Below are 13,635 nucleotides of genomic sequence, written 5' to 3'. Positions count from 1 at the left end.
TTATATAGTGTGGCTGGCGAATAGGAAGAGGAGGCAGACCTGGAGGAGTGCATGGAGCTGTCCTGGATAGGCTGCCTAGAGAAGAATACAGGTGAGCAGTCTTAGGCCATAATTGTAGGCTGTATGTGTGTTGGGGGCAGAACCTCACTGCAGGAGTAATGAATAAATTAACTAGATCCGGCGCGCGCTCCGTAATGAGGGGGAGCGCGCGCCCAAGAGCAGCAGCAGCAGCTGCCATAGCTACAGCCGCCTGCGGAACAGCGGCCGCCCGCCAGGGACGAGGAGGGAGTCCCCCAACCACGGGGACCGGATGGGACCGGCGAGGGAGATGCCCTGCAGCAGCGGGCGCAACATGAGGTGAGGGGAGGTCACGCTACGGCCGTCGTGACCCCGAATCCTCACATCTGTGCTGGAGAAAATGTCAATTCCATTCATTTTAATGGAGCTGAAATGTTTTCCGGCACTGTGTAGTTACTTTGCAACATATTGGATAAGAAAAACGATATATTATTAGGTATCTTTATGTAAGAGTGATTGCACCTTCTACAGCAATGAGAAAATGACTCCAAGAGTTGATCGTGTATTTTCCTTCATTACCCAGTGTATATATAAATACAAGGCCTTGATTGAATTTCAAGAAAATCAGAATTCTATTCTCGTGCTTTAGATGTATCTGGAATGAAGAGCTGTATTTCTGTGCCAGGATTTTCATGTAGATGATTGGAGGTAGCAGGCAAAATGCCTGTAAGAGTCAATTAAAGCAGAGTCGGCTGCATTACTACCTGAGAAAATACACCATCCCATTTAGATAATGCAAGAACAATATAATAATATTTCTCATATGATTTAAAGCAGCAGAACAGGCTGCATTGCGTTTAGAATTATTTTAGTCTTTTTATGCACAGGATTGAAGCAGGGGGTCTCCGGAGCTGAACTGTGCTAATTTCCAGGGACCCGTGCTTCCAGAGATACTTACCTCTGTAGGGGATGCCATTGTCCATGTAAAATTCGAATGTCCTGGTCATGCTGGCCAATGGGAAGCTGCAATAGATGAAGTCACAGCTTCCTATTGGCCCACGTGACGTGGGACATATAAAGCTGCCATTATGTTGGCTGCAGGGATATCGTCACCGCTCCAGAATTAATTTGGTAATGCATGGCCTTTTAGAGAGGTCAAGGGCCACACATGCATATACAGTTCAGTATGCAATATATAATGTTGCCCACTACTGCACTTCCTCTTCCACTCAGTTGAAATTGAAACAATGTATTTCTCCATAAAAAAAACATCATTTTGATAACTGACTAATTCATTTTTATCCTCTGCAATGCAAAATATCTCTAGGTTTTAACCTGTTTTTTTGTATCACAGTGGAAAATAATCGGGTGTTTCTAATGATATTTGTTATGCTAAATGCCTGTGATTGTGGTGAGTGGCCGCAATTCTCTCCCCAATCTCCTTAAATACCCATCTGCTCCTCATCTTCATCAGTTTGATGCCTCAGCGTCTGCTGACTCAATGTGCCACACCAGCTAATGTCTGACTTCCCAGCAACCTAAACTTTGCTTGCTGCAGAGCTTTCTCCCTTATTGATATTCAGCCTCTCACCTTAGCTAAACCCTATTCCTCTTTCCCTGTTATACCATCCCTCCACCCCCTACCATTCAGGCTTTGTCTCTGTCCTTCTTCCTCTATGGACAGGCTCATCTCCCGCCATCCTCTTCAGGCAGGCTCTGCCCCCAACCATCCTTTTCTCCAGCAGGCTCTGCCCCCGGCCACCCTCTCTCTCCCCTCTGCAAGAGGTATGCCAATAGGATTGATTCATCTGTCAGGGCCTGGGAATGTAAGGTGATATCTATTTTGCTCACTTTCATCCATCACCTACAGTTTACCCTATCAAACCTTTCTATAGAGTCTCTGGCTGATCCCATATTCTGCTGCTCTTCCAATCCAGACGAAGGTCCTCCCCTATGCCATGTATCCACTTCACTCTACTACACAGTCCTCTACCATCGAATTGGAACTGGACCATCCGTAAACGTATCACAGAATTGAATAATGGGGCATCCCTTATAGATATAGACAAATTACACCTGTTATTTCCAGTTAATCTATCTTCATCACCAGTATAAATTTTCACTACAGTGCCTCCTCAGAACCCACCTACGAGCAACCTTGCACAGATCTGTAATTACATAGTAACATAGTAGAGGTGTTTGCAAAAACACATATTATCATTGAGTTCAACCTATGTTAAATTTAGACACAGATAGAAGAGAGAAATGGCAAAGCACAACCGGAATCATCCAAACAAGAAAATTAGGAGGAAAGTGCGTTATCCATAAAAAGATTTAATAGTCATGGAAGGAAAAAGGGCAAGGCATTACCCTACCAACATGTTTCGTGCTACACAGAGCACTTTATCAAGGCATCAAGAGCATAAAGTGCTCTGTGTAGCACGAAACATGCTGGTAGGGTAATGCCTTGCCCTTTTTCCTTCCATGACTATTAAATCTTTTTATGGATAACGCACTTTCCTCCTAATTTTCTTGTTTGGATGATTCCGGTTGTGCTCTGCCATTTCTCTCTTCTATCTGCATACATCTCCAAGGACGGAGGCACACCCAGAGGTCTGGTGGGATCAACATGGACGCTGCTGAGACTCGTGAGTTTTCTTGCTTGCTACATGGTCATATCATTATTCCACAAAGGAATTAGGGTACTGTTCATTGGGGTGATCATTAGCCTTTGGGTTCCTGGACAATTTGAGTGCCATCTATGGTGGTTTACCAACTAGGATACCACACCCAGTACCCCCCTACAATCAAGAATATATCCCAGACCTCATGTAGGATTCATCATCTTCATAACATTATCACTACAGCTGTATACAGTTCTTAGCACCACGGATTATACTTCTGTTAAATTTAGACGACTGATACTCATCATATTTGTATTTACAATATACAGTATGTATCCAGAGGAAGGCAAACAAATGTAGCTCCCCTAGGGACTACTAGTAGTGCAACAGATTAATGGCCTTAACGGGTTAACTGTGTGGGCTCAGGCAGAGTAACGCCCCTCTCCCTTCACATGTATAGAGTGACCTGGCAAAAAGAGGCTATATCCACTGTATGCTTGGTGACCAGTGATGTACCTATCAGGGTATATATAGCGTGCCTGAAGGTTCTAGAACTAGGATCCTGGGAGTGGCAGTTGGAGGGGCCTCACTGTTAATAATGTAAACATGTTCTGTTTATACAGTAGATGTGTACTAAGATTGAGCTGTCCTAGTTTGTTGTTTTATAGTTAGGGAACGTGTAATACCTAGATATCGTCTGTAGCAATGGAAATGATTAATCCATTGGTTCTGATACGAGGAGCCTATGCACAAAAGGGGTTTCCTAGATAGGAACTTTAGGTCCTTCAGTCGGATCAACCCAATAGGAAGGTCCGTAGCTGACTCAGACTTTCTGTCCAGATGTGGAAGTCAGTGTACAGTACTGAGATATTGATTCCGAAGAAACAGAATGTTGGCCAATGCCAGCAAGGGGCTCACTAGTAATGGGACATGTTGGACGCTATACAGAAGAGGGACAATTCAGCTAATCAAAGGGAAACAAGCCTAAGTACCTCCCTAGCGTATTAAGATGAGGGTATCTAGGGAAGAAGTAAATAGTAAAAACTCTGTAAATATATCAGAAGAGTGGTGTGCCCAAATGTGAAGAGCATTATCAATGGCTGTTAATAAAGTTCCTGTTTGTACTTTAAAAGTTTCTAGCACCCATTATAATTCCATCAGCATATCCAAGCCCAGCCTGCATGGATCCAGCACCCTGACAATGTATGAGATACTGAGCAAAGCCATGTACATAAACAACTGATGTAAACTCATTAAGTGCTGAGCAAGGAGGGTTATACAAAAAACCCCAATGAAACATTATTCAATGATGTCTCATTGGGGCGGAAAAAAATTCTTCCTGAATAGCAATTTCTCTCTGGATTAACGTCCTTCCTATTCTTACTTACAGTTTTTGGTATATCCCTGTATACCTTTCCTTTCTAAAAACAAAAATGTGGCATAGGAAGTAGGGTTTGGGGTTTTTGAAGCACTGGGAGTCCTCCTCTAGAAGATGCTATCTTCATACTAGGGATGGATGATTGCACTTCAACAAAAAGGGATCTTGTGTGTTGGGGGGGGGGGGGAGGATGATAAAGAGGGTGGAGATTTTAAACTAGGAAGACAGTGGGAGAGACAAGCAAGATGTAATGGACTAGAATGTCCTGTGTATATTTGTTCTATTTTGTCCTGGTGTGTGTGTGTGTATGTGTGTGTGTGTATTTGTACTGTTTTGTGTGTGTGTGTGTGTGTGTGTTTTCTCTGGCTGTCCTGTGAGGGTAGTAATGACAGGGAGGGGGGAAGAGAGGATGAAGGGAGGGGTGGATGGTAAAGGATGAAGGGTGGGGGGGGGGAGGTGAGAGGATGAAGGGGGAGTGAGAGAGGATGAAGGGTGGGGGTGAGAGAGGATAAGGGGAGGGGGTGAGAGAGGATGAGGGGAGTGAGAGAACAAGGGGGTGGGAGGATAAGGGGGGAGAGAGAGGATGAGGAGGGGTGCAACAATCTTGGAATTTGTGGGAGGAGCATTAAGCATTAGAATTGCTCGCCATATACAGTATGACTGCAGGTAAGTTATTTATAAATGATCTGATCATTACGTCATTTGTTCTAAATTTCACTCCATGCATGAACCAATTTGCACTATTTCATATTCTATTTCCTAAAAAAATTCTCGGAAGGGGACACCCTCCCAAGACTCCTCCCCAGATATTTTACAAAACAGCATATAAATTGGTGCAAATTGGTGAATACTTGGAGGGAAATTTAGAAAAAATTATGTAACAGTCAGTGTGACGGTAGCTTTGAGACAGGCTATTAATAATACACACCAAATATAACTGGGTTGAACTGAACGAGACTTAGATATGATAATTTATTCCTTTAAAAAGGTGAACACACGAGATTATACAAATAACAGACAAAATATAGACACTCACTTAAGCTGGAAATGATGAAATAGTCAGAAATCGTGACTAGCAGTTCATACAGCAATCTTGAAAATCACAAAAGACACGAAAGACAATAGCCATAGGCTGAGCCTGGTTCTTATACAATTATTTCCCTTTGAACACAACCTAAATCCAGCCCCTCTCATAAATCAGTGTTGAGGTTTACTGTTTTCCACAGAGTAAAACTCCTCCCACCCAAGGACGTTTAAAAAACTGCTTTTCCTATCTAAATAACTTCATAACTTCAGTAGTACTTACTGGCACGCGAGACATATTAATACATTCCGGCACGTATGACGCTCCCAATAAGACTAAATATTACCGTGTAATACTAAAATTAAGAGAGATATTAATATCTGTCTCTTAGGACCTGCTAGACATCATGTGTCTGTAATCGTTATTTGCGGCTCGGTCCCCCGGTTACAAATGTAATTTTTAGCACGTTCAGCCGAGGACATCTCACGTATTCTTAAATTTAAAAGGTCATTCATTCTGATATCTCCTTGGGTAACCGCACCCCTGGCCCCCATAACCCCTGGTCAATAAATCCTTTGAAGCAGGGACTCCTGTGTAGAGAACATTTGTCACAGGTGCTAGATTTCACACCCAATGCCCCAGACATGGGCCTAGCTTTCTCTACCAACAAGATGTGTTAACATACACCAAACCCCCTCTGTACTTTTCACACCCAACTTCAATCAAGTCTGTTGAAGCCGATATTTCTGAAAAGACACCACATATTTGTATTTTCCTAAACTGCAGCTCCTTAACCCCTTAAGCCCCAGTGTGTGTGTGGTGCAGACACTGGCACAGAAACAATACATTTATACAGGGGAATAAACAGTTGGATGGCTGAAGCAAGGCTGTAGACGGACGTTCACAGAGGTACACAATTAGGAGGCTTTATAATGTGAAAATATAATAGGCTTTATTGTGCCTGTTCCTTTTCATCAGGAAATTATCCAAACACAGCGGGGGGGGGGGGGGGGGGAACAAAGCTTCCATTCACTTGGGAGTATTTTTAGTGAAATCCTATGCAATTAATTCACATCTCCATTAATTAAGCATGTCTCGCAGCCCCAAAACATATAGCATGAAAATAAGCAGATATAAGCAGTCTCTTAAGAATAAAAGTCTTATCTGTTTCTTGGAGGGAAAATCTTCTCACTTCCTGGTTCAGCTTCAGGTGTAGTAGTTTTCCCTGTGTCTTGAAATCAGCTCTGCTGTGCAGAGCTCAAGACCGGTCAGCTCCAAAGGTCAGCTCTCAGTCAGAGCTAAGGAGAGTCACTTCCTGTCTCAAAGGCAGGCTTTTGTAAGCAATCAGGCAGGTGGTGTTTAGTAATTAACTACCACACTGCTAGATTAAAGGCACATTACTGAACAGGGATAAGTCCCCTGTTACATACCTCCCCTGTTTTTGGGAAGCTCGGGCTTACCACGGCCAAAGCCCATCCTTCCACTCTCATTCGAGATCTTTCTGTGACTTGAATGAGAGTAGATGGAGGAAGAGAACCCTCTGTCCCGCTGGAATTGGAGCCCTTTCTCCAGTTTATTTTTGTCTCCTCCCGAAGATGCTTGAGATCAGCACTCCTCAGTCGCTCGAGGAGGACTCTTTCCACGTAAAGTATTTTTATCGCGTGCGCGGTCTTGAGATTTCTGTTGCGTCGGGCACTCCTCTTTTTGTAGACAAAGTGTATGGCAACAGTTGTAGAGCAGTTTGGACTAGCCCTTAGAGTTTTCTGCTCTTGAAGTGGTATTTCTGCAGCTTCTCCACACCACGGAGTCGCCAGTTCAGCTTCTTCAGCTAAGGATTCTTCTGGCTTTGATTCTGCACTCCTACCTCTGTTTGTTGCCTGTTGGGCAGCTGTAGGTTTGGCTAGTGCTTTCTTTGGTGGCTCAAACTTCGTAATTTTGTTTTGAAGTTGCGTGGAGTCCCCAACTCTCACTGTACCCTTGTCCTTACGGGCATTAGTTACTGTGGGATACTGGTGCTTGGGCAGAGCCAATACCTTTTTCCATATTGGAGGAATCTGTATCAGAGTCTCCTTCATATTCCGGAGCTCTGTAATTTTTGTCGTCAAGGTTGCCGCTGCGTCTGTTTTCTCCTTGGTGTACTGACTCAAAGGAATGGAACAGTCTCTCTGTCTCTCCAGTTCTTGCTCCAGTTTCGGAGCCTTCTCACGCTCCCTCTCATACAGAGTCACCTGGTATCGAAGCTCCGCTTCCAACGATGCTCTGAAGACATGCAGCGTGGCCTTTAGCTCCTCATACTGCTCTGTGGGGACGTACTGGGTATTCAGACGGTCCTGCAGCGCTTGTACCTCTTTAGCAGCCTGCAGTTTTACTTCCTGTAGCGTTTGCTGCTTCTCCTCAGCATACTGGAGGTGTGTACGCAGACCTTGCAGTTGGTTCTGCAGTCGGTGCTCTGCGTCAAACTTTTCCTTGACTTCTTCTGTTAACTGAAAATTTTCTTCTTTCAGTTTTCTCTTTTTAATCTTGAATTTTCTCCTTTTTCAGTCTCTGTATTCTTCAGGGCCTCTTTGCAGTCCTACTTCCATTTACGCACATCTGCTTTGTGAATGACAATCTCCTGGCGAGAGACTTCCTTCTCTAGGTTGAGGGTCTGAAGCTCCTTCTGAGAGACTTTGAGATCTGTTTCAAGATTACCAATAGTTTCTTTAGCAATGTCCAGCTCCTCAGTGAGACTGTGTAGTTCCTTTCTGGAAACTTCCAGGTCTGTGCGGCAGCTGTTGGTCTCATGATGTGAGGCATCCAGTGCTCTGCGGAGTGTCTGAACCTCTTTCTGAGATACGTCCACCTCTATCCGGACACTGTTGACCTCCTGTTGTGAGGCATTCAGCTCTATGCGAAGAGTGTGAACCTCTTGCTGGAAGACTGTCATCTGCTTCAGTGCCTCCTCATACTTCCGCTTTAGCGTAGCTACTGACGAAGTTGAGACATTAGGGGGTCTGGCATAACAACATAATAGCATTTAGGATGAAGCCATTTTGTAGAGGGTTAAGGAGAGAATGGGTGTGAGAAAATGGAGCAAGCAGGAGAATGCAAGACAAGTTCAGTAGTTAGAAAGAGAGGTAGGTCAAGCTTGCTATTTTTGAGTCATGGTATAACTATTACATGTTTGAAGGAGAATGGAAATGTAGCAGATTAGAGGGAGAAAAGGAGATCAACAGTGATGGTGACACTCTTTTGAGACAGTGGAAAAAGAGTCAAGGAAAGCAGGTAGAGAGTTGGAAGCAAAGTAGGATAGGAGGAAAAAGAGGGAATGTTCTGGTGTATGGATTCAACCTCTTTCTTAAAAATAGTCAGCAAAAGTCCTGAGGTGAGAAGAAGTTAAGAATTTGTGTGGGGTAGACTTATGAGTGTTGATTAATGGAAAGAAATAGGTTTGTGTAGCTTGAGAAAGGACAGAATTGCAACAGGATAGCATAAATTTGTAGTGAATTAAATCAGTGAAACTATGAAAGTTCATACAGAAGGCATTAAAGAGAACTGAGTGGAGGGAGATAGCATGAGCGTGTGGCGTTATTTGTGTGTTAAGAAGTTATATGAACCTCAGCTATATAAAAGCCCGTTAGTTAATTTTTGAAAGGTCAAAAAAAAAATGTAGTTCTTAGGGCTCTGGATAAAGCTCCATGTATTTAAACTTTAAGCAAAAGTTCCAATCCAATAATAATTATTTTTCAGGAGGAAGCCGTGGTGTACCTTTATCTTATCTTTTCAGGGTCAATTGGCGAAACGCCCAGAAACAAAATGGCTCTTTGCCCGGAAACAAGTCTTATAGAAAATATTTTTTCTTTAGTCAGATGAATATGCAGAGTGTCTTTAAAATGATAAAGCTGACCGTGTGCTCAGCACTGTGAAAAGAGATTATATAAAGCAAGACATTAGTGTGAAGTCTTATACAAAATCATTTGTCTATTAACTGAATATGTGATATATTTTATAACTTTTAACCATTTATTTTTCCATAGGTGTACAATTTTATTATAAGCAGTAGTTATTGTTAAAATATTTGTAGAATGTTTTGCCAAAGTGGTGCATTGGGAGTCACCTCTCATTTTTGGATATGTTCTAGGTATAGAGTTAAAGGACAGGTGATATATAGTGGCAAATACAATTACATAAGTGAGCAGGGTATATATTATATGCAAGGCATTTCACATTTTAGCAGAATAGTTACAATGGAGTGTTTGGGGTGGAGGCCTGACTGGAATTTGCTAGGGGTATTTGTCTTAGTATAGTAATTGTTTAATTGGGAGTGAACACATTTTTGTCCATGACTTTGGATAGTAGTGTATTGCAATGTATGACTTTATATATATAGCGTCAAAAATGTTCTCAGCACTTCATAAAGAATACAGTAGAGGGAATTATGATAGAATAGTAAGTGCAGCAAAATCAGACAATAGGAAAGGAAATCCCTGCCCTTAAGAGCTTACAATCTAAGGTTTAAGGGAAATTTACAGAGATAGCAGGTGAGGGAATAAGTGCTGTAGATGGCAGTGCTTGGCCACAATGGGTGTGGTAGGAGTGACTGTGTGTGAAATAATAGCCATGAGTGCAGGCTATTGGGATGTTTAATTTGTGGGGCAAGTTTTAAGGTTAGTTAGTATTTTATGAAAAGGTTGATACCATTTGCATCGGAGGAGATGATAGTGAGGCATGAATGAGAGCAAGTGTGTATTGGGAGAAGAGATATTGGTCTGTAGTTTGAGACAGTGTTTTTGTCCCCACTTTTGAAGATTGGGACAGCTCTGGTAGATTTCCAGGTCTTAGGGATATGGCCTGTAGACAGGATAGAGTTGATTATGGAAGCAATTGGTTTGACAATGACTGAGGCCCAAAGCCTTAGGAACTTAGATTGTAGTACAGTAAAGTCCACATTAGCTGCTTAGTTTTAAATATGAGGAGCATTAATAGGAGATACCTCTGTCTATATGCGGATGTTAAGACAGTAGTAAACACATTGATACAAGAATTTGTTCCTAGGTATAAATTATCTCCCTATGAGACACTTATGGGATGACTTATGACTATCAGTAGTTCAAAGGAACAAATTAAGGACCATCTATTGGTAATAAAACAATTAATAAGTATTGTATGCCACTAATATATTTTTTGAGTCTCTCTAGGCATAAGGTATGATAAAAGTGCACCCGTGCACACGAGACGGAGTTAAAGGTCAAGTAGTTCCTAAACAAGCATGCTCTTCATCCCAGATGAAAGGGCCCATACTAACCACCACTACAGCAATTAAAGTGGCAGAGTTCTTTCCCTGGACCCAAAGTACAGTAAAGCTCATTCCAGCTCCACCAAAGACCAAAGTCATCTAAAGCACAGCCGCATCAAGTTAACGTTTTGACGAGACATAAACTTTGACCGTTAACCAACGAGGAAAATAAGATACCAGGCAGAGGCCTGGTCTTATCAGGAACATTTCATTTTTTCAAAGACTCAAAACATTCTATTTTTTAGAGACTCAATATTCCTGATTTCTATCAGAACATTTTATTTTTCAGAGACTCAATATTTTTTATTCTTTAGAGTGTGTTTAAGTTAGAAATTTAAGGTGTATGTACAATTGAGCCTTGATGGGAGGATTGGTTTCCTGGAAGCGTGGCTTGTGAAAGCTCTTGTATGTGTTTTGGCAGTACTCATCACTCTCTATGTATGTGTCATATGCAGCAAAACTTTGATCCAAAAGTGTGTTGCACTCCACCGAGAGGAGGGGGTCACCCAGGGGGTGTGTCAGCCACAAGGATAGGATCATAAGTCAGCCATGTTGACCATCGCAGACATTGTCTGTTCTGATATTCTGAGTGAATGATGTATACAATGCGTGCAGGGGTGAGGATCATGCATTTCGCTTCCACAGATACCAAACCCCTTCAATTCTCAGTAATAGCTGAAAGTATATGATGATAGAGATAGATGCAATTTCCTTTATCTAGCAACTGCATATCCAAAGAAAGGTTGCTTGCATAAAATAAGGTTTTTAGTATTATGTGTATAATTTCTGTATTTTCCCATTTTTTTAAGGGAACCTCTTTAAAGGGTGTATCACACACTAGGAACAAGAATCAATTTATGGGTCAAGTGTCTCCACCAACCAATGAAACCTGTGTAAAAATGTATGTTCAGTCAGATAACAATTTACAGGCAGGATGTGGCCTTAATTTTGCAGTTTTTAATTTCATCATTAAACCAAGAACAGGTTCAGATCAGGCTTATGGCCTTACAAAATAGAATGGCTTTAGATTATATTTTAGCATCAAAAGGAGGTGTATATGCCCTAATTAAAGAAAAATGTTGTGTTTTCATCCAAGATCAGAGTGGCAAGGTACAACATGAGTTAGATAAGATAGGAGAAATTCAAGAAAGACTTAGGAAGGAAGGTGACACAGACTGGGACCCTTTGGGGCTGACTGATTGGTAGGATCACTAGGAGCGAAATTTTTGAATGTGTATGATTGTGATACTCGTTGTCTTCTATGTTTGTGTTACGTTTGTCAAAGGCATGATCCACAAATATGCAACCCCCTCTGCAGACATGATGCCATTGTTTGCAGAACCAATCTACAGCAGTCCCTTGAAGAAAGAAGATGCCAAGTACAATGTTCTAACTCTGGAAAAGAATTTGGCTATAACGCCATACTACGAGACTATGACTACATTTGGCAGGCACCCTCGTGCGTGCACTGTCCTACACCCTCAAGCAACATTATGAAATGATGGAGCACCCTTGTGCCTCCCAACGTGTTTCTGGACTAAAATCATACCAATAATTCTCAAAAAACAATGTTTTAAAGAATCAGAGGAGGGACTGACGAAGTTGAGACATTAGGGGGTCTGGCATAACAACATAACAGCATTTAGGATGAAGCCATTTTGTGTGAATATTTCAATCCGCCATCTTGTCTTGTCTTTGTGAGTCTAATTTCTGTTTCATTTCTGTATAAACAAATGTGTGAAGCAGAGGTATGGAATTTTTGCTCCTAGCTAAATTTATTGACTCTTCCTCATCCAATCAGCTTCAAATTGAAAGTGTAAACAGGCTAAAAGTTATGAGAACCCATGAGATAAGCTTAGATTCTTGCAGTAGAATTTATTCTCATAACATATTGCTAGGCGACAGAATAGGCACATCCCATTTAACCCCAGAGTGGTTTCTAGCTGACAGGTAGTTATACAATATTGTTATGTATTACAAAATGACATCAACTTTAATATTGTTATGTATTACAAAATGAGGTAATGTTTAGTGACGTGCAAGCCCCCCCATAAAGGGGTGGAGCTTTAGGATTTAGGGTATAAATATATGGCATATCGTGTTATTATTTAGAGAGCTTTTGTTTTGAAGCTGTCTCCGTTGTGCACTTGACTTGAATAAATTCACGTGTTATTCTGTTTCAAAATAACCTCAGACTGTGTTTCTTATTTATGCTTTCCACACTACCATTTTATTAGATTGTCTCTGCTTTTCCTCCATAGCGGAAATAGTAGCCTTTGCAGTATCTAGCTCAGTCTTGAGATCCTCTAATTCGGTCTTGGCCGCAGAGTAAATTGCGAGCACAGTCTTCTGTAGCTCAGCATTATTTTTTCTCTCCCTTTCCAATTCTTCACAGAGTAGATTACAGTCATGCCTGGCAGCTTGCAGTGCATCTTCAGGGCTCGTCAAGGGATCGTCACTCACTGGCTCCGACTCCACTTCCCTGGGATGGTTGGTCGAGGGTTCCTCACTGTTGGCACCGGACAGACACTTCTTTGGGGTACACGACTTCTGCCTTGGGCCCTGTGGATATTCGGTTACCCACGGGACAAATTCTCCATTTTCTCTAGGATGCAGGGCAACTCGGTCCCCCTTTTCCTCCACAGGATCTGCAGACGTGTCTGTTCCTTCCACGGTAAGTGAAGAACTGCTTTTCTTTTTCTTTTTCCGCCTTTTTGATTTGGATGACACCGTCCCTTCAGGGATATTGGGGTCTCCATCTTCATTTGAAATTTTAGCAGCTTCATTATATACGCCAGGCTTTTCTTGCAGCTGCTTTAGCTGACAGAAATATTCGGTGATCCACTGCTCCAGCTCTGTCTCCTGCTGATCATATTCGTCATCAAAGGGAGCGGTCTTTTCTGTTCGTGCCGATTTCAGGCACCCCCACCATTCTTGGGGTGTTTTGTGGGTGTGACTCGGTTCGGGTTCCCCGTAAGAGATGTCTTCCCCTTTATTGGACTGGAAGGGCCACTCTTCCGTGGGGTAGGGTTCATTACATGAACGCTGCATCTTGTTCTCCATTTTTAGGCTATCAGGTATAATTTTCTTCCTGACCTCAGGAGGTGCTATTGCAGCTGTTGCCACTGTATTTGCTAGAACCCCCAATTGTGGTAGTCCTACAGATAGGCATATTTTGCTTGTAGAGGTCGTAGCTCTCACAGTCATCTCTGTAGATTTTTCTTTCTTGGGTAATTTTTTTTCTTCAATATCAGCAGTACTGTGCATGCATTTTCTTTTATCAGGTATACAAGATGTGCAGTTGCTAGGTAAAAAA

This window comes from Ascaphus truei, chromosome 7 (genome assembly GCF_040206685.1).
Source record: "Ascaphus truei isolate aAscTru1 chromosome 7, aAscTru1.hap1, whole genome shotgun sequence".
NCBI lineage: Eukaryota > Metazoa > Chordata > Amphibia > Anura > Ascaphidae > Ascaphus > Ascaphus truei.
The sequence above is the reverse complement of the archived record's forward strand: the minus strand, read 5'-3'. Positions refer to the sequence as shown.